Raw genomic sequence first — 21,577 nt, forward strand, 5'->3', positions numbered from 1 at the left:
GCCGCCCCTCCCGCTTTATTAGAGCAACATGGCCACCCGCCTGGAAGGGACCATTTGCTTCCCCAGGAAGGGGTGTGAGCAGGCGCGCCCTGGCTGAGGCGGTGGGAGGGAGGATGGTGGGCGGGTCTCCAGCCCGGGTCAGCCAGCCCCTGGCCGCCCGGCTCGCCCTGCCCGAAAGGAGCGATCGGCTCCGAAAGGACCCGCTCCGGTGCCACCGGGAGCGCCCCCCAAGCCTGTGCGCTGGCCGCCACCCCCCGTTCCACCACGTGCTGGAGTCCGAGTAAAAGCCTGGGCGCAGAGGTCCCAGCCCTGGGTCCCGCCACGCGCTTCCCCAAGCTGGTAGCTGGAGGGGCTGCGGAGAGGGAGACGGGGCCCTGGGGCGAGACAGGTCCACGCGGACAGCATCTCGCCGAGAGTTAGCCCCGGGCAAGCACGCTCCCCTCGGAGGAATCGGCTTGAAAGGGGAGCGGGTCACTAGGGAGAGCGGCGGGCGACCGAGGTGGGGCTGGGCAGACCCCCGCGAGGGGAGAGTTGCCCCTCCACAATTCTTCTCTCCTAAGGGAGAGACTCTAAGGCAGGCAGCTGGAAGCTGTCACTGTCGCGTGCGGCCGGGTAGGCGACCCCACCGGAGAGGAAGAGGCCGGAGGAGTTGCAGCGTGCACCGCTAACCACCGCCTGCCAGAGAGAAAGAAAAGGACTCTCCAGCCGGAGAACGAAAGCAGCTGCTGACTGCCCTAGAGCGTGGGGGCCGAGGCCTCCCCCGGGTGTAACCGGAGAGCTGGACACAAGTGACAGCGCGGCCGGCCTTTTTTGATCGCTGGAGACCCGACCCCACGACCCGGAGGCGGGCGCGCAGGGCGGCGGCGGCGCCAGGCGGGTGACCCTGGAGCGGGTGCGACTCTGAGCGCGTGGGACTGGAGACTGCTTTGCGGTGGGGAAGGGTTTTTCCGGGAGGTGTTGGGGCATTGCTGCGTGTCTGTGCTTCGGGAAGAAAGACCGAGTCCCGCTGCACGCGGGGTGGCGCGGCGCCTCGGCCAGGGCTGGGCGGCGAGGTGTGTTTGGAGTGCTGTAGATGTAGGGTCGCGCGGGGGCGGCCTGACGACTCGGTGATCGAGGATAGCGACCGGTCGGGCAGAGGGAAACCGCTGGATCCCAGCGCGGGGAAGGTGTGGTGAGGCGATGAAGGGCTGTCTGTGATCAGCCCACGGGATTGCGCCCTTGGGGAAATCCTGGGCCTATTGAATTAGGTGAAAAGACAAACCGCCTCTTCAGACTGGGGCGCCTCAGAGTCTGAGCTGAGACTTCAACTACCAGGGTTTCTCGCGACCTTGGGTCTGCCGCTCCAGCTGTCTCTGCCCCCAAGGGTGCAGGATTCAAACTCGCTGCGCCACCTTTGCCCAAGTGTTGAGTGGGCGTCCCGCTGCTGCGAGACAGACGCTGGGTTGCCCCGGGAGGGGTCGAGGGGCTAGAGGCAACCCAGGGTGAAGTCCACCCGCAGGGTGCCGATGGGACAGCCGGGAATGAGAATGCGATGAAAGAGCTCTCAGTGAAAGGACTTCCCAGGTGGTTCAAGTGATGAAGAAACCACCTGCCAATTCAGGAGCCCCTGTTCCATCCCGGGGTGGAGAAGATCCCTTGGAGGGAGAAATAGCAATCCCCTCCAGTATTCTTGCTGGAAAATCCCATGGACAGAGGAGCCTGGCTGGCGAGCGAAGGTGGGGTTGCAGAGAGTTGGACAGGACTGAACACACACTCGGTGAAAGAAAGATAAGCAGCTCCTCAGTCTGTAGCCCAGACCCTCAGAGCACTAACCTCTTCAGTTCTGACCTGTGTCTTCCCCTAGGCTTCAGATCTTTGGAAGACAAGACCACCGCTTTATGTCAAGCAGACTTGAGGCACCCTATGTACTGAGCTAGGATTACCAGGTACATGGGTGCTGTGCAAAGGGAGGGGGAAGAAATACTTGATCCACACTTTCTGTGGTATATGGACATTCGGTTCCTTCTCCTGGAGGAAGGTTTTAAGAGCAACACTGCCCTGGACCAGAGGTCTCAGGTGAACCCGATGAAAAGATGCTCCAGGAGCTGTCAACCCCATAAGGGCAGCTGCAAACCAGCTCTCCATTTTGTGTTATATTGACCAAACCAGACTGCAGGGTTTTATTAATTGTTTTTAATTTTATTGACTTATTTTGTTTGCTTATATTGAAAGGGGCCAAAGGTAGCTCAGATGGTAAGGCGTCTGCTACAATGCGGAAGACCCAGGTTTGCTCCCTGGGTTGGGAAGATCCCCTGGAGAAGGAAATAGCAACCCACTCCAGTATTCTTGCCTGGAAAATCCCTGGACCTAGGAGCCTGGTAGGCTAGTCCATGGGGTCACAAAGAGTCGGACACGACTGAGGGACTTCACGTTCTTTCACCTATACTGAAAACAACTGATTATGTGAACTCCCTGACTTTGTTAGTAGGTTATTTTATGCTCCTCACTAAAGCTCAAAGTCATTTATTCCAAAGTTTCATCTGTTTGAGGAAACTCTTTCAGGATAAAATCATCAGTTAACCCAGTTTCTGCCTGAATTTTTTCACTGATGAGGGCAGTGCCTTAAACTGCCCCCTCCTTGTTTTTTTGGCAGGTAGGCATAAATATATTTAATAAATGTACAACTTAAGTCCTTTCAACCAAGGAATGCTGTTTCAGAATTTCATTTCTTATTATGAAGTTATTTATGTATCATTCTACAATCAGACTGGGCTTCCCTGGTGGCTCAGATGGTAAAGAATCTGCCTGCAATGCAGGAGACCCAGGTTTGATCCCTGGGTTGAGAAGATCTCCTGGAGAAGGGAATGGCAACCCGCTCCAGTATTCCTGCCTGGAGAATTCCATGGACAGAGGAGCCTGGTGGGCTATAGTCCATGCAGTTGCAAAGAGTCAGACATGACTGGCAATCAAGCATAACAACAACTACAACCTGACTACCTAGATTCAAAATCCTGGCCTTACTGCTTGACAGAGCTGTGTGACCTTGGGCAAATTACTTAACATTTCAGTGCTTTAATTTTCTCATCTTTAAAACCTGTTTAGTGATCGTTCCTCCCTAGTAGAGTTGCTAAGGGCTTAGATTACCTTTTTAATTCATTCCCAGCACTGTGCTAGCAACTAAAAAACTATTTTTTAATAGGATGCCTCTCTGACTCTTAACCAGTACACAGTCTGCTGAGAGACAGATGTTGAAGAACTCTAATAAATAGGCCAAATCTTAGAAAAGATATACGAATTATGGGATTTCAAAGCACAGAAGGAGCCATTCACTCTGCCTGTCAGAACAGGAAAGGCTTCACCAAAGAGGTGGAGGGGAGAGGGCGAGGAAGACATTCCAAACAAGGGATGAGAATGAGCAAAGATTCAGTGGCTTAGGGGGAATGATGCTGTGGCAAGGACAGGTACTTTGGCATTTGCTAGTACGTAGGAGGGAGCCTGGTAGAGTGGGGAGCACACCACACTCCATATTATCACTTACCAGCTTTGTCACATTGAGCATGTTAGCCTTTCTTCATCTCATTTTTTTCCTATTGCAAAATAAGGCAGTAACAGTGAGTCCTGATACAGGATATCCATGTTCCTGCCCCCAAGAGAGCCGGAACGTAAAGGGCTTTCTTTCCCTTAGGTTCAGTTAGCTGAGTTTGGGCAATGGGGAGCAACAGCAATACAGCAGAGGAGTCTGGTTACTTATTGCCCTAGGCTCCCTTGCTATGGGATGACTGCAAGCTGGCTCCTTCTGAAGCTCACAGTGACTAGGTTTTTCTAGGGTAACCCAGGATAACCTGGAGGAGGGATGGCAATTCACTCCAGTATTCTTGCTATTATTGTTCAAACCTTTCTAGAAATTTTTGAGACTGAAAAACAGCATTGGTACCATTAGTAACTACACTAGGACAATAGGCAAAAACCAGGACTTATGGTCACCCTAGCTATTATTATAAGACGTTATTAATTGAAAGATGATCATACTAATACACATCTTTTACTGGAGTATGAGTGTCTCAAGGCAAGAGTGCTTATTTGTGTTACATGAAGTCTGATATATTCAGTAAACATTGAGCTGTATTGGAATAGAGATGAGACTATTCCTTCTCCACGGTATCTTCCTGACCCAGGGATCAAACCGCGTCCCTTACATCTCCTGCATTGGCAGGCAGATTCTTGACCGCTAGCACTACCTGGGAAGCCCGCAGACATAAAGTCTGATACATTCAATAAATGTTGAATTGCATTGGAATAGAGATGAGGCTAGGGGTTACAAAAGACCGTTATTGCCATGCTAAGGATTTAGAAAAGATTTCCTGATGCTGGGAATGATTGAGGGCAGGAGGAGAAGGGGTGACAGTTGGATGGCATCATCAACTCAGTGGACATGAGTTTGAGCAAACTCCGGGAGATAGTGAAGGACAGGGAAGCCTGGCGTGCTGCAGTCCATGGGGTCACAATGAGTCGGACACGACTGAGGGGCTGACCACCACCACAAATACAGACAGACGTAAATTAACAGTTACTCAGGACTGAGGTGGTAGAGAAGTCATAACTAAGTAATAACTAAGGGGTATGGGATTTCTTTTTGAAATGATCAAAATGTTTTAAAATGTAAGGTTCCAGTTGTTGTGTTCTGTATCAGCAGTAAGTATATTCAGTGTTTTAATTTTTAGTCATTCTAGTCATTTTTCAGTGGTACCTCAATGTTCCTTTTATTTGCATTTCCCCGGTGAATGATGGTGTTGACAGTCTTTCCATTTGCTCATTTGCCATGCATGTACCTTCTTGGACAGTAAAGAAACTGCCGACAATGTGGGAGGCCATGGTTTAATCCCTGGGTTGGGAAGATCCCCTGGAGAAGGGCAGGGCAACCCACTCCAGTATTCTTGCCTGGAGAATTCCGTGGATGGAGGAGCCTGGTGGGTTCCAGCCCATGGGGTCGCAAAGAGTCAGACAAGGACTGAGTGACTAACACTTTCGCTTTCATACCTTCTTTGGTTATGTGGGGGTTTTTTGCTGTTTTTATTAAACTGTGTTACTTTATTTTTTTATTCTTATGCTTGCTGTATGTTTTACACATATTTCTAAGGTTTGTCATTTCATTTTCTTAATAGAGCAGAAAATTTTATTTGATGAGTATAACTGGTTTTTTTTCTTTTGTGGATTATGCTCTTGGTGTTTAAAAAATCTGTCCAATCTTTGTTTTTTTCTAGAAGTCTGTAGTTTTCGTCTTTACATTTAAGTCTATGCACAGTTTTGAGTTAATTTTTGTATACGGTGTGAGATATGGATGATAGTTTATTTTCTCACATATGCAATTTTTCCAGCTTCACAAATTGGAAAGATTATCCTTTCTCCACTGAATTGCCTTTGTACCTTAGTCAAAAATTGACTCATCATATGTATGCTTGTCTAGACTAATTTCTATTCTGTGTATTGGTCAATGTATCTATCCTTCTGCCAACACCACGCTGCCTTGGTTTCTGTAGCTTTCTAATAAGTCTTGAAATGAGGAAATATGAACTCTCCAACTTTATTCTCTTTCAAAATCACTTTGGCTAATCTAAATTGTTTGCCTCTTTATATACATTTTATAATTTTGTAAAGTCATACCAAAAAATCATGGGATTTATTTCAGATTGCATTAAATCTATAGAATCACTTAGGAGAATTAACATCTTAATACTATAGAATCTTTCAATCCATGAACATGATATTTATTCCCCCTGCTTGCTTTTTTAAATATTTTGATTTCAGAATACAGGTTTTACATGTATTTTTTTGTTTTTTTCCCCAACAGTTTTATCAAAATACAATTCACATGCCAGCTTGTTATTGTTCAGTTGCTAAGTCATGTCTGACTCTCTGTGACCACATGGACTGCAGCACGCCAGGCTCCTCTGTCTTCCACCATCTCCCAGAGTTTGTTCAAACTCATGTCCATCGAGTCGGTAATGCCATCCAACCATCTCATCTTCTGTTGTCCCCTTCTCCTCCCGCCTTCAATCTTTCCCAGCATCAGGATCTTTTCCAATGAGTCAGTTCTTCCCATCAGGTGGCCAAAGTATTGGAGCTTCAGCTTCAGCATCAGTCCTTCCAATGAATATTCAGAGTTGATTTCCTTTAGGATTGACCGATTTGATCTTGCTGTCCAAGGGACTCTCAAGAGTCTTCTCCAGCACCACAACGCTCAGGCTTTTTTATGGTCCAACTCTCACATCTGTACATGCACATATCGTACAATTTACTCATTTAAAGTACGCAATTCAACATTTTTTAAAAATAGATTGACCAGTTCCAGTCTCACATATTTCCTCCCTTTGTTTTCCTTCAGTCCTAAGGGTGATAATGATTTCTTAATTTTATTACTCTTTGGGTGCCTTGCCATCCCTTATTTGTTTGACTTCAGTGCTTCTCAAATTTTAGTACATATGAATCACTTGGAGATCCTGTTAAAATGCAGATTCTAAAATCAGTAGGTCTGGTGTGGGACCTGATACTCTTTGGGTCTGTCAGCCTCCCAGGTGATGCTGATGCTGCTGATTTGGTGATTATACTAGACGAGGAAGTGTTTACAGTTCTACCTTTTATTTAAGAGGTTCTTCTTTATTTATTTTTTATTTGAAACATCTGCTGTAATGTTTTTTCCCCATGGAGACTTTGGTAGATATATAAGGAAACAAGAAAAAAATTGATATTGTTATTCGTAAGCTCAATTTCTTTCCCTGTTGTTAAAACAATTGGTTAAACATTCATTCTAGGCAATGTTAAATTTACCAGTAACTCAAACTCTGCCCTGCTCCTGTTGCCTTTTTACTATTTGAAAATCAGGACAATATTTGCCCTTCTTCAGTCCTTGGCATTTCTTATTTTTCTCCGGTTTTCCAAAGCTGACTGACACTAATCTACAATCACTTATGCAAAGTCTTTCATAGATAATTCATTGAGGCCTGGAAAGTTTAACTCACTTAAAGCAATTGGTTGCTCACTTACCACATTGGATTTCAGTAACCTTTTAATCACGTTAATACTACATTTTTCATTTAAAAATTATTCTCTTTGAGAGAGGAAACAGAATTAAACTTGGGTAGCTTTTACTATTCTGTGTCATCTGATAGCATTATATCATCAGCATCAACAGGTGACTTTATTCTTCCTTTTCATCCTCTTATGACAAGTATTACTTAAAAGCAAAAAACAATTTTTGAAAAATTCTTGATTTTCTTTTTAAAAGCAAAATTAAGTCTGCAAGTATCAATCCTTGTAGGCTTGTGCTACTGGTTAATACATGCTCCCTTTTAAAATCTGATCTTATTAAGGAGCATCCTGTGAAATGATCTGCTCCCTGGAGTATGATGACTTGGCCTGCTGGCCACTCTCTTTGGCAGTCAGCCCCAGAGCTGGGTCAGTTCCCATAGTTCTGGCATCTCTAATTCTCAGATAATTCCTTTCTCCCTGTAGTCATATATTGTAATATCACTTATTATTCCTTTTTTGTGAGCCTAAAAAATTTACATAGTTGAAGTCCTTTTAACCATTAGATATTGACACTGGATTAGAACAGATTCATACATACATACCTGTATATTCGAGCAGCAATATCACTTCTACATTTTCACCTTTTGTCTCAACCTGTTTGCTATCCATCATTCTACCATCATCAATTTCTACCAGCTGAATAACTCTCTAGCCCATGGGATTCCTCTGCACTGTCATCTCCCTTCTTGTCAACTCCTTCCTTTTGAATGAAGTAAAATTTTCTCTACCTATTTCAATCATCATCAATATCCTGATTCCTCATCTATCAATATCTATTGGATTGCTTTCATTTCCTTTTGTTAATTTATCTGGCTTGAGGGCATTGCTTATGAATAGGCTAAAGTTCAGTCATGTGGGAAGGGGAGAGGGTAGCACTGTACTCCTAAGATGCAGTTGACTGCAGTTTACGGAATGGAGGCAGTGTAGTTCAGCCACATGACATCATAAAATATGTTTGGCCAAATGCCCATGAAATGATACTGAACATCACTAGTCTTTAGGGAAATCCAAACTAAACCACAATTATATTCCACCTCCTTGAATGGTGAAAGTTAGGAAAAATTGGCAATACCAATTGTTAGGGAGGATGTGGAGTAACGAACTCTGATGTATTGTTAATGAGAATGTAAAATATCCAACTACTTTGGGAAACAACTTGGCAATTTCTTATAAACATTAAATAATAAGTCATATGATTCAACAATTTCATTCAGAGGTATTTACAAGAGAGACAGAACTTGTACCCACAAAAAGAATATTCACAGCAGCTTTATTCATAGTAGCCCTGAAATGGAAACAATCCAAGAGTCCCTCAGCAGTTTAATCGGTAAATAAATTGTGGGCTATCTGTACAATTGGATATTACTCAGCAATGAAATAGGGGCTTCTCCAGTGGCTCAGCAGTAAAGAATCCACCTATAATGCGGGAACTGCAGGAGACATGGGTTTGATCCCTGGGTCAAGAAGATCCCCTGGAAGAGGGCACGGCAACCCGCTCCAGTATTCTTGCCTGGAGAATCCCACGAACAGAGGAGCCTGGCAGGCTACAGTCCATTGGGTCCCAAAGAGTCAGACACAACTGAAGTGACTTAGCACAGCCCAGCAACAAGAAAATAATCCACAGATAATGCAAAATGTGGATAGGTCTCAAAAGCAGTATGCTGAATGAAACGAACCAGACACAGAAAAGTGCATACAATATGATTCCGTTTATATAAAATTCTAAAAACCCAAACCATACTTACAGAAAACAAAATAGTGGTGGCCTGGAGTCTCAGGTAGGGTGGATTAACTTGAAAGGGTACAAAAGGAATTTTTGAGGTGATAAAATATGTTTTAATTCTTTTCTTAGAGCCAAACTGATGGATCTTTTTTTATTTTTTTATTTTTTCATTTATTTTTATTAGTTGGAGGCTAATTACTTTACAATATTGCAGTGGTTTTTGCCATACATTGACATGAATCAGCCATGGATTTACATGTGTTCCCCATCCTGGATCTTTTTTTAAAATTAATTTATTTATTTTTGGCTGCGCTGGGTCTTCATTGCAAGAGTTGCAGCTAGAGGGGGCTACTCTTCACTGCAGTGGGAGGACTTCTCATCGCAGCTTCTCTTGTTCGAGAGCGTGGGCTCAATAGTTGTAGCCCACAGGCTTAGTTGCTCCGTGGCATGTGAGATCTCCCTGAGCCGGGATCAAACCCATGTCCCCTGCATGGCAGGTGGATTCTTAACCACTAAACCACCAGGGACGTCCCCAAAGTGTTCTTTATTGTGGCTGTGGTGGTGATTACATGAGTGAATTAATTTGTCAGTTTACTGATCTCTGTACTGAAAATGGACATGTATTATTGTCTATCAATTATACATAATAAAATTTATTTTTAAGGTTACTGTACCAAGGTAGCTATTGTTACATCAAAAACTATAAGAGTAGGTCTCTTTCTCTAGAAGTAATTACATACCATCAAATGCCTGTTTAGATTTATTGAATATCTACTCTGTTAGGCATCAGGCAAGGTATTTTGCATGCATATTTCATTTAGTCATCACAACGTGCTTAGTCACTCAGTCATGTCTCGCTCTTTGTGACACCTTGCCCTATAGCCTGCCAGGTTCCTCTGTGCATGGAGTTTTTCAGGCAAGAACACTTGAGTGGGTTGTCCTTTTCCTCCTCCAGGGGATCTTCCCCACCCAGGGATTGAACCTGCATCGCCTGTGTCTCCTGCATTGCAGACACATTCTTTACCCGCTGAGCCATGGGAGAAGCCCAAGTCATCACAACAGCCCTCTGATAACTGCTCTATTTCACAGCTGAAGATAATGAAGCACAGAGACTTTAAGAAAATTGCCTAATGTACATTTATCATTGTGACATTAGGAAGTGGCAGAGACTCCATCTCCACCTTAACACTCACATCATTCTTCATGCAGCTCTTTGGAATTTTACTTACCAAGTCTAAGAGAATCACCAGCATTACTGAAACACTAAGAAACATAAGGTTTAGCATTTGAAGGAGCATCTTCAGATATGAAGAGACAGTTGGGCAAACCTAACGTGGTGGTTACTGAGGGTATGTTTATCACAACTTGGATCACCTCCATACATGCACTCAACATGCCTCACTATTGTTGTTTTGTTACATTATTTCACTTGACCCTTGAGATTCCCTTCCTTCCTGCTGCCACTATCATATCACACCCAAGGTCTGCTGATCCCTTTTATTTTTTTATTTTATTTTTTTTTTTTGCTGATCCCTTTTAATACTCTGATCCCTATCCAGACAAAACCCCTCCTCCGTACCCCTTTGCGTGGATTTCTGTTTGTTTTTTTCCGTGTGTGCTTAGTTGCTCAGCCATGTCCAACTCTTTGCAACCCTTTGTAGCCTGCCAGGCTCCTCTGTCCTTGAGATTTTTCAGGCAAGAACACTAGAGTGGGTTGCTATTTCCTTCTCCAGGGAACCTTGCTGACCCAGGGATTGAACCTGCATCTCCTGTGTTTCCTGCATTGCAAGCAGATTCTTTACCCACTGAGCCATATTGTTCCCCTTTAGCCTAACAGAATTGAACAAAACTTAAAACAAAACAAACAAACAAACAAAAAAGACTTTAATGCTAGTAGAGTACAAAAGGCAAATAAGCAAAGTAGATAATTACGATTAAAATCATCTGACTTACAAAATAGTCTTACCATCTGTTAATTAAATGTTTATCAGTCATGTACTATGGGAAGAAGAAGTTATTCACTATAAGACATTTCTGTTAAAAGGAGGATAGAAAAAGAAAGGCTCCTAATGCAAATGTGCATGTCTTCAGAAGGAAGGATGCACAGGAAATTGCTAATAGTGTTTGCTTCTGTGAAAGGGCATATGGGGCAGGTGTGGGCCAAGTTAATAAACATTGTGGGTGCCTCAATCATATACAATTTACCCAAATGCATTTGGAAAACTGACTTTTTCTCCAGGGATATCTCTGCTTGATATAAATATGGTTCCATTTTCTTGACAGTAACCTGTTATATGTGACCCAATTTTGTCTGGTGAAATGAGAGGATAGTATTGCTGCAAGCTTCTGGAATTATGCTTTTTCACTCTTAGGAGAGATTAACATGATGCTTCCCTGGTGGTTCAGACAGCCAAGGATCTGCCTGCTAATGCAGGAGACCAGGGTTTGATTCCTGGGTCAGGAAGATCCCCTGGAGAAGGCAATGGCAACCTAATCTAGTATTCTAACCTGGAGAATTCCACAGACAGAGGAGCCTGGCAGGCTACAGTCCATGGGTTGCAAAGAGCTGGACATGACTGAGTGACAATCGCTTTCACTTTTCATCAGCTTTTCTCTTCTGCTGGACACAAACAAGGGAGAATGAAGCCAACTGTTTCCATTTTACAACTATGCAAGAAATCAGCCTCAGGCTGAAGCCCATGAACTAGAGAGCAAAGTAGACAGGAAAAATCTGGTCCTTGATGATACTGTTAAGCTGCTAACTCAACTAACTCTTGAAGCCTATCTCACATTTCTTTGATAAATGAACTAATACATTTCCCTGTCATTTAAGCCAGTTTTGGTCAAGTGTCAAGTTTCTGCTACACGTAGCTGAAAACAATTGATGGAGATGGAGACTGTTTCCCTTCTATATACTTTCTATCTTTTCCTTTTTAAATCATGTGCATGCACATCTATTTTAAAAGATTGTAAGACTTTACTGTGTTCCAGGCATTGAGAAATAAAGAGTATTCGAGTGCCCTTTAATCTTAAAATCTCCTTAAGAGATTTGCTTCTTTCTCCTCAGTGAGGTCAACCATCCCAACTCCTCTACAAGGAAGATATGGATTTACACTTCACAGAGTTAATACAGGTTGGACTATATGAAACTGACATTTTTGTAGGTCAAGATGGTCAAATATTGGCAATTTTACAGAATAAATCACTAAACACAGTGTTCACGAAGAAGAAATTACACATAAGTTACACACATTACTAGGCTCATCAGACTCCCATGCCAATGCCCCGAATAAGCTTGGCCATTAATCAACTTTCCCTTAGGCTTTCCCCAGTTGCTGGCTATTTTCATCATTTCTACCCCTAGATAACAGAGAATTGATGGCAAAAGACCAGATCAGTACACATTCATGCTGTCTATTTTTTTTTTTTTTTAATTTTCTAGTGTCTGTCATTCCCTCTAGCTGCTATTCCATGGTTTCTACTGACAGAGAAAACCAAATCTTCCCAGCAGGAGTGCCCTGAAAAAGTGAAATTGAAAGTCACTCAGTTGTGTCTGACTCTTTGACCCTATGGACCATACAGTCCATGGAATTCTCCAGGCCAGAATACTGGAATGGGTAGCCGCTCCCTTCTCCAGAGGATCTTCCCAACCCGAATCCAGGTCTCCCGCATTGCAGGCAGATTCTTTACCAGCTGAGCTACAGGGGAAACCCAGGAATGCCCTATCCCCGCTAATATACAAATTGGCACATGTATCTATAGCTCACAGCATCCCTTTTCCTTTCCGAAGATGCTGGTCCCAGACCCTGCCCTGTCAATGGTCTGATGGTGAAGCAGAAAGTAAAAGAAACAAAAAGATACTAATATATCATGACATAGAGTATTGGTTAGCTATTGCTGCATAAAAAATTACCTAAAATGTAGTGACTTAAAACAATAAACACTGATTATCTCACAGTCTCTGCAGGTCAGGAAGTCAGAAGCAGCATATCTGGGTGGTTCTGCCTCAGGGTCTCTCATGACATTACAGTCATATTGGTGTTGGTTGGGGCTGCAGTCATCTGAAGCCTTGGCAAGGGCAAAAAGGCTGCTCCCAAGGCAGCTCACTCAGATACCTGGCAAGTTGGCACTGGTTGTTGGTGAAATGATGCAGTTCTTTCCCATGTAGATGTCACCATAGGGCTGATTGAATATCCTTGTAACATGGTAGCTGACTTTCCCCAAATAAGTATCCAAAACAGAAAAATGAACCAAGTGGAAGTTATGAGGTAGACAGTTAGGTAAGTCACACACACACTCTGCAACATCCCATTTGTTATCAAGTTATCTCTATTCAATATAGGAGGTGACCACACAGGGGTTACCTAGAGGCAAGAATTGTAGGGACTATCTTGGTGGTTGATGTAGCTGTAATTGTCTCCATTTCACTGATGAGAAAACTGATGCTTGTAGGGTCTATAGATATGTCAAAGTCACACATTTCATAAGAATTTGGTAGACACTGATGGGAAGCCAATGCAGGCTGACTTTCAAGCCCAAGCACTGGTTTCTTTTTTTTTTTTTTTCCAAGCACTGGTTTCTATGTCATCCTGCCCCTGACATACTATCCCAGAACAACTTCACATTGCTTTGTCACTGTTAAATTAGTGTTTAATTATTTTGTAACTTTTCAGTTTTCTTATAAGGATATACATATGATAGACCTTAAGTGAACAGTTACTTACATGTAGTACATCCAATAAAGTAACTTTTAAAAGTAAAAGGATTAACACCCTTATTACAAAGTTTTGGCATGGCTATTATGCATGCCCAATTGATATTCTAGTTTCAGTAGCAAATTGTATTAATAATTGCTATCATTATTAAGGGAACTGGAAGAGTGATTGGACAAGAATTAGACTGACCCTCACGGAGAGGATTGAGGAAGAAAAAGAAGCTAAGTCCATCAATTCTTTTTAGGGTTAATCCAAAACTGAGTCTGATCACCTCTGTTTTTCTCTGATCCTTATTATCATCAGCCTTCCCTATCAGATAAAATAGATTAACCAGAATGTGACTGAATTTAAATGTGTAATCAATCCTCTGGTTCTATGCAATGACAAAGTTTATATTTGTGTTTCGATTGAAAACTTTTTTTTTTTACTTTTAATTTTTGTTTAGATAAATTACATATGTGTATACATACAATTTATTTATAAGAATCTTGAATAATCTAACCTCTCAGAGAAAAGCACATTACTACGCTGTTATGTTTTCTCCTAAAACAGTGAATTTTTTAAAAAATTGAAGTATAGTTGATTTGCAATGTTATGCCAGTCTTTGCTGTATAGCAGAGCAACTCATCGCTTGCCAACAAAGATCCGTCTAGTCAAAGCTCTGATTTTTCCAGTTGTCACATATGGATGTGAGAGCTGGACTATAAAGAAAGCTGAGCACCAAAGAATTGATGCTTTTGAACTCTGTTGTTGGAGAAGACTCTTGAGAGTCCCTTGGACTGCTAGGAGATCCAACCAGTCCACCCTAAAGGAAATCAGTCCTGAATATTCATTGAAAGGACTGATACTAAAGCTGAAACTCCAGTACTCTGGCCATCTAATGCAAAGAACTGACTCATTGGAAAAGACCCTGATGCTGGGAAAGATTGAAGGCAGGAGAAGGGGACGACAGAGGATGAGAGGGGTTGGATGGCATCACCCATTCAATGTACATGAGTTTGAGTAAGCTCCAGGAATTGGTGATGGACAGGGAAGCCTGGAGTGCTACAGTCCATGGGGTTGCAAAGAGTCAGACACGACTGAGTGACTGAACTGACTGATTGAAAGCGACTCAGTGATATACATACAGACATTCTTTTTTTGTACCCTTTCCATTATGGTTTATCACAGGATATGGAATATAGTTCCTTATGCTATACACTAGGACCTTGTTGCTTATCCTTCTATATGAAATAGTTTGTGTCTACCAACACCAAACTCCCAGTACATCCCTCTCCCTCCCCCTCCCCTTGGCAACAGCAAGTCTATTCTCTATGTCTAAGAGTCTGTTTCTGTTTTGCAAATAGGTTCACTGTGCCATATTTTAGATTCCACATATAAGTGATATCATGTATTTGTCTTTCTCTTTCTGACTTACTTCACTTAGTATGATAATCTCTAGTTGCATTAAAACAGTGAATGTCTTTATATAAAAAAGGTGATGCTAAAAATAGTACTTTATCCTTTTTTTTCTACTTGACATCTTTATATTGTTGAAGATTCAAGAACATTACTTTTATAATAGTCCCTTGATTATTTCTGATTGCAGAGGTACTATGACCTCTGCAAAAACTTGGAAATTTCTGAAAAATACAAAAACAAGGATCACTCACAATCCTACCATTCAGATAGCCATTGTCAGTATTTCTGTATATTCACTTCTAGATTTTTTTCTACAAATATTTACATATATAGATAAATATAGTGCTAAGCCGTGTCCGACTCTTGCGATCCCATGAACTGAAGCCTGCCAGGCTCCTCTGTCCATGGAATTCTCCAGGCAAGAATACTGGAGTGGGTTGCCATTTTATATAGATAAATATATATTTGTAAAAACAAAAGGGGTATTTTGTTTTATAGTCACCTTTTCACTTAAAAGTATATCAGAACAGCTTTCCATATTAATGCATACAAGCCTTCATTACATTTTTGATGAGCACAACTACCCATTGATATCTAGATTATACCTATATTTCACTTTTATAAATAAGCCTGTGGTCAATAATCTAGCACATAGATCTTTCACTACTCCTTTAGTTATTTCCTTAGGATATATTCCAAGTGGTGATGCTGATGAATTTTGCAGGAACTTGGGAAAACCCCTCATCTTTAGCCACCTCCCTCTGCCTTCAGTGCTTCGAAATGACTCCCTCTACATTTCAGGAGTGGTGTAGAAATACCCCTGGTGCTTCTGGGCGTTGCAAGACCCCGTGCTCCAGAGGAAGCCCAGGGGCAGGGAAGGAAATAGAGGCAGGCAGAAGTGGGCAGCTGACTGGTGTGAGCATTGCCCCTCCAGCTGCAGTGAGCTGAAAGGCTCTGGAGCATGGCCTCAGCAGTATCTGCTGTAGAGCTGCTAGCCTGGTTTCATGTTATGTTTTTGTTTTTAAGTTTTTGGCTACTTCCCTCGGCATGTGAGACCTTAGTTACCTGACCAGGGATCGAATTCCCATCCCCTGCATTGAAAGGTGGAGTCTTAACCACTGGACTGCCAGGGAAGTCCCTAACCTGGTTTTAAAGTTAAATAAACTGGAATTCAGGAAGGTTACCTGCCCAAAGTTACATTTCAAGTGAGCGGCAGAACTGGGGATCCATTCAGGTCGATTACAACCCCATACTTGTTGCTCTTGCTAAATCACCTTAATGTTGTAGGTACACTCTGGAGATTTTGGATTAATCCCAGAAATTTGGAGCTAAGAAATACATTAGACATTTTTGAGTCCATAGCCCAGGATGAGAACTCAGGAGTCAGGAAGGCTTATTAGCCTCTAAGTCTGAGATTATAGAGCTGGATGGTTTCAGAGTAGGATCAACTCCAGACTGCCATACACTCCTCCTTCCACAACAGTGCACAGCCCTGCTCTGTAAATATATTTAACTCATTAAGAAAATTAAAAGATACATATCTACTTTTGTTTCAAATCTAATACACATTTGAGAGTTAAAATTACTGAATGGCCTCTTTTCTTTCAAGTAGTATCAAGAGCCCTGTGTCTAATGAAATCTTAAAAATTATTCCACATTTGATTATTCCTCTTCTTGCTGCCTCATACTTTCTCCTAGGAAGTCATTTCCCAAATAAAAGTGTTATGGCTGAAATTAAATTAGCAATTAAAAATAAATGAACTTGCTATAGTCTCTCGGTGCCACTTTGTATGAACTAAAGTGTTATTCATTTAGCAAACTAAAAATCGCCTGCATAATTTTATGCACATTCACCATTTCCTCAGGTGCTATGAACAGGGACTTCTGTAGTTTTAAAATACGAGGAAAGTAATCCAAGATGTTTTCTCTAGTGCAAAAGCAATCTATAAAGACCCATCATAAGACTGTAATGGCCATCATTTAAAATGGGGGGAAAAAATGTCATTAGACCATCTTTATCATTCGATGAACTAAATGAAAGAAACACAGTGGGATTTCCCTGGTGGTCCAGTGGTTAAGAGTCTACTTGGCAACGCAGGGGACACGAGTTCAATCCCTGGTCTGGGAAGATTGCATGCCACGGAGCATTGAAGCCCGTGTGCCACAACTGCTGGGCCCATGTGCCCTGGAGTTCATGCTCCACAACAAAAAGCCACCACAAAGAGAGGCCTGCATACTGCAACCGGAGAGTAGCCCCTGCTCACCACAACGAGAGAAAGCCTGCAGGCAGCACTGAAGACCCAGTGCAGCCAAAAATTAACTATTTTTTTTTAAAAGGAAGCACAGTAATTCTTATCTAAAATTACACTAAAATTAGACACATTGCTTGTATCTAGGGGAAAACAAATCTTTTATTAAAATTTTAGCTTGAAAATCAATGCCATATGTGGGGATTCTGATTTAACGCGAAGTCACACAACACGATTCCCCATAAGGAATCCACACACACTGACTAGTTATTTTCTTTATTATTTTTGCAGGTTTTAAAAATCCTCATATTATTTTTATTCATTTTATAAGTATTTAGTATATGCTCTGCAACATGAATTGTTTTGAGGCTTCCTCCTCCTTTTCCCTGACCCAGTGCCACAAAGAGCAGGATGTAACATCCTTCATTCTTATCTTATTGGAGTGATATAATTTTTTCATAGTGGACTTTTTCCTGTCCCTGTATGCATGTGCGCTCAGTCACTTCACTCGTGTCCGACTCTTTGTGACCCCATGGACTGTAGCCTGCCAGGCTCTTCTGTCCATGGGATTCTCCAGGCAAGAATATTGGAATGGGTTGCCATTTCCTCCTCCAGGGGATCTTCCCGACCCAGGAATTGAACCCATATCTCTTCTGTCATCTCTCTTATGTCATATCTCTTATCTCTATGGCAGGTAGGTTCTTTACCACTAGCACCACCGGGGATGTCCCTGTATAGTCTTGAGTATTTCTACCATCATATATATGAATTTCCAGGAATGTCCTTCTTCCTATGTAGGAGAAGAGGGAACAAAAAAAGAAGACCCAACAGGAGAGGATTCTTTTTTCTAAAGAATTAATGTAGTAAAAATATTTAAAGAAATATAAATGTTACATTTATACATATTTGGAGAGCAGCAGCATCTTTGTTTCAAGATCCAGGGAGATTTTTCCCCTGATGGAAATACATAATACATAATCATATGGCTAAAAGAGAGCCTCTCATTTCATCTTTTCACCTTCAGACAGCCATATCCCTAAGTCATTTTGGATAGACGAGCTTCATTTTCTGTGAAAAGGTTGGTAAGAAGAGAAAGTATCTTTTGAAAAGTACACTTAGTAAACATTTGTATTGGAAAGTACAATTCAACTCTAAAAATGTTAACAGTTTTATCTCTCACTTTGAGAAGTGCCTCAAAGTAACACAGTTGCTACTTTCTATCTGTTGTCAAGATTCTGTACTAAGTACTGTTCTGCAGTGTTCTCAGACTTCATAGATAATGAATGTCCCGTTCAACAAATGCTCCCTTCCCCAGAGCTATCCAGCAAATCTTCAACACCAAATGCATGTTCAACAATTGCATTCAAATCTGACACTACACAGACACCACAGATTAAGGGCTCAGTCCCCAAAGACTGCCCCCACTTCAGACTCTAGCTATAAATTCAGGGGGTCATCTGCACTTATAAGCCAGCTCAACTACTAATTTGGGTGCTTCTATGACCCCTCTGCAAGTTTGACAATTGGATCAAATGACTCATAGCTTAACTTAAGTTTCATAACTTAGGAAAGCACTATACTTAGAATTCATATTTTATTATAAAGGATACAACTCAGAAATAGCCAAATGGAAGAGACACATAAGGCAAGGTCTGGAATGAAGGAAGCCTGGGGAGCTTGTGCCAGGCTCCTGGTACATTGATATACTCACCAATCAGGAAACTCTCTGAATCTCCTTAGAGTTTCTGTCAAGGTTTTATTACAGAGGCATTATTGATTAAATCATTGGTCATGTGGTTGGACTCAATCTCCCCATACCATTAGCAGTCACTCCTCATTCTCCGCTCCCCCCAACCACCAGTAATCTACTTTCTGTCTCTATGGATTTGCCCATACTGCCCATGACATATAAATGGAAACATACAGTACATGGCTGTGATTGGCTTCTTTCACTTAGCACAGTACTCTCAACTTTCATCCATGTTGTAGCACATTATCAGTAATCTATTCCTTTTTATTGCCAAATAATATTCCATTGTATAGATATACCACATTTTATTTATCCATTGATCAGTTGATGGACATGGGCTGTTTCTACTTTTTGACTACTGTGAATAATGCTGCTATGAACTTTCACATACAAGCTTTTATGTGAAATGTGTTTTTATTTCTCTTGGATATATACCCAGGAATAGAGTTGCTGTGTCATATGGTATTTCTATATTCAGTCTTTTGAAGAGATACAAGATTGTAACAGGAGCACCATTTTACATTCCCACCAGTGGTGCATGAAGGACACTAGATCTTGTATCTCCCTCCACCCATGAAGAAATTAAAACTCTTGCCCTAGGTCCAATTTTTTAAAACCTGGGAAGAGATTTTATTTGGCCTGGCCTGGGCCAGATGCTGACCTGTTTTCTCATCTCTGTTGTTAGAAAAGGGTCATGTAAAAAGTATGGTTATCCAGCTTATGGCCATGGGAAGGAGTGTTTCCCTGGAAAGGGATATACTGCTATATAGAAGGCCAGGACAAGGACTTCCCTGGTGGTCCAGTGACTAAGACTCTCTGCTCCCAATGCAGGGGGCCCACATTCAATCCCTGGTCAGGGAACTATATCACACATGCTGCAATTGAGACCCAGCACAAAAAAATAAATAGATACTTTTTTTTTTTTTAATGCCTGCACAGAAACCTAAGATATAAGAATAGTGCTATCCTGTAAGGGGAACTGTTACTGTGTGGGAGCATTGGGTTGATACAATGCCTGGGAAGATGCCTCTGACATTTCAGTGGCATCAGGGCCTGGAAGCATAAATCCCCTGAAACATACAAAATAGCCTCACTCAATAAAGAGTTGTCCTGCCCAAAGGCCAATAATGTTCCAGTTGATCACCTCAGTTCTGTAATAACAAACTCATCGTTTTGTTAGTTGGGACCATGCCTACTCAAAATAAAATTTAATTTGCCAGCCTGCCTTTGTAACTAGATGTGGCCATGTGATCAAGTTCTGGTCAGTGACATGGAAATGGAAGTGATGTGTGTGGCAGACAAGAAGAGCCCTGACAGAAAAGAATTATGCCCTCTCTTTGCCACTCTTCCTTCCTGCAAGCTGGGATGCAGATATGATGGCTGGTACTGGAACAACCAACAGACTATGGATTGGAAATCCCATTTTAAGAAACTATGGAACAAGATGGGAAGAAACGGATGATCAGAGATTGTCATACACACTCTGGGCTGAGTGTGGTTATATGGGAAGAAATATACTTCTATCTTAATAAGTCACTGTTTTCTGTCATTCTTAGCTGAACCAAAGCTTATCTAATATAACTGTGTTCTACATGCCAGGCACTTTCTCTGTGTACCAAGTATCATTCTGTGAAAACACTTTACAGCATTAACTTAATGTCTCCTCATGTCAAACCAATGAGATAAGCACTTCAACCTACAAGCCACATTTTGAGATGGAAAAACTGAGGCTCAGAAAAATTAAACCTTGCCCGAGTTCATCATACATTTTACATGGAAGACACGACCTCCAGAGCCCATGTCTGAAACTATCTCACTGAGAAACCAACAAATGAATGATTCCCAGAATACACTGATGATGAAAAAACACAAATAACAGCAATATATAATTAATAAGCAGGAGAAACTATAATCAGAACCTCAGCTACCTCAATATAACAGTGACCATGCATGATAAGAAATAGGCCTTTTGAATTTGGGGGGAATCCAACTATCTGCAAGTGTGCATTTGCCAAGCATTTTTGTGACTGCCAGACTTTTGAGTCGAATGCTAAATTAGAATCTTTAGCACTCTTTCAATATGTGGCAATTGCAGTTTATAAATATCAAATTTTAATAAGTCATTTAGTAGATTACTAAGCAGCCGTTAGTTGTATGTGAAAATGAAAATCTGTGGAATAACACATCCCTCACATATAATGAATGAAGATTGTGCATTTGTCAAATTTATAGTCTGTCAAGAGGACCTACATACCATACCTTGAGAATCATTCTTATAAAATGCTGTATGCAAAATTAAGCCTCTTGCTTGAAATTTGTAGCAGTCTGTTTCTTTATATCTCATAATCGTCTCATATATTCCTATATCTCTCAGATCAGTTTGAAATTTAGGACACGGAATTTTGTGAGAGGATTAAATTCAGTTAACATTTGCAACACCCCCTGCTTGCAGCCGCGGGGCACTGGGGATAAAATGATGAGTGAGAGTGATCCTTACTGTCTAGAAACTCACAATCTGCTAGGGGAGACACTAACAAGACAAGTGGAACCAAGGAAGGTGGACCCTGAAAGTATGCTCTAAAAGGAGAGAGGGAAAAGTGATTATTTGCGCCTTTCAACATTGGGGAAGGCTTGAATAATCCTTAGCATTCTGCCAAATGGAGAAGAGAGAAAA

The 21,577-nt window shown here is 41.8% G+C and overlaps 1 long non-coding RNA gene across 1 annotated transcript; it reads left to right on the forward strand.

Moving 5' to 3' along the window:
- The first annotated feature begins 70 nt into the window (after positions 1-70).
- LOC139032039 (uncharacterized) lies at positions 71-20,232 on the forward strand. Its single transcript, XR_011484586.1, has 2 exons — positions 71-1,925; positions 13,656-20,232. It is a non-coding gene; the product is annotated as an uncharacterized lncRNA (long non-coding RNA).
- The last annotated feature ends 1,345 nt before the right edge of the window (positions 20,233-21,577 follow it).

The sequence above is a fragment of the Odocoileus virginianus genome, chromosome 29, assembly GCF_023699985.2.
Source record: "Odocoileus virginianus isolate 20LAN1187 ecotype Illinois chromosome 29, Ovbor_1.2, whole genome shotgun sequence".
In the NCBI taxonomy this organism is placed as follows: domain Eukaryota; kingdom Metazoa; phylum Chordata; class Mammalia; order Artiodactyla; family Cervidae; genus Odocoileus; species Odocoileus virginianus.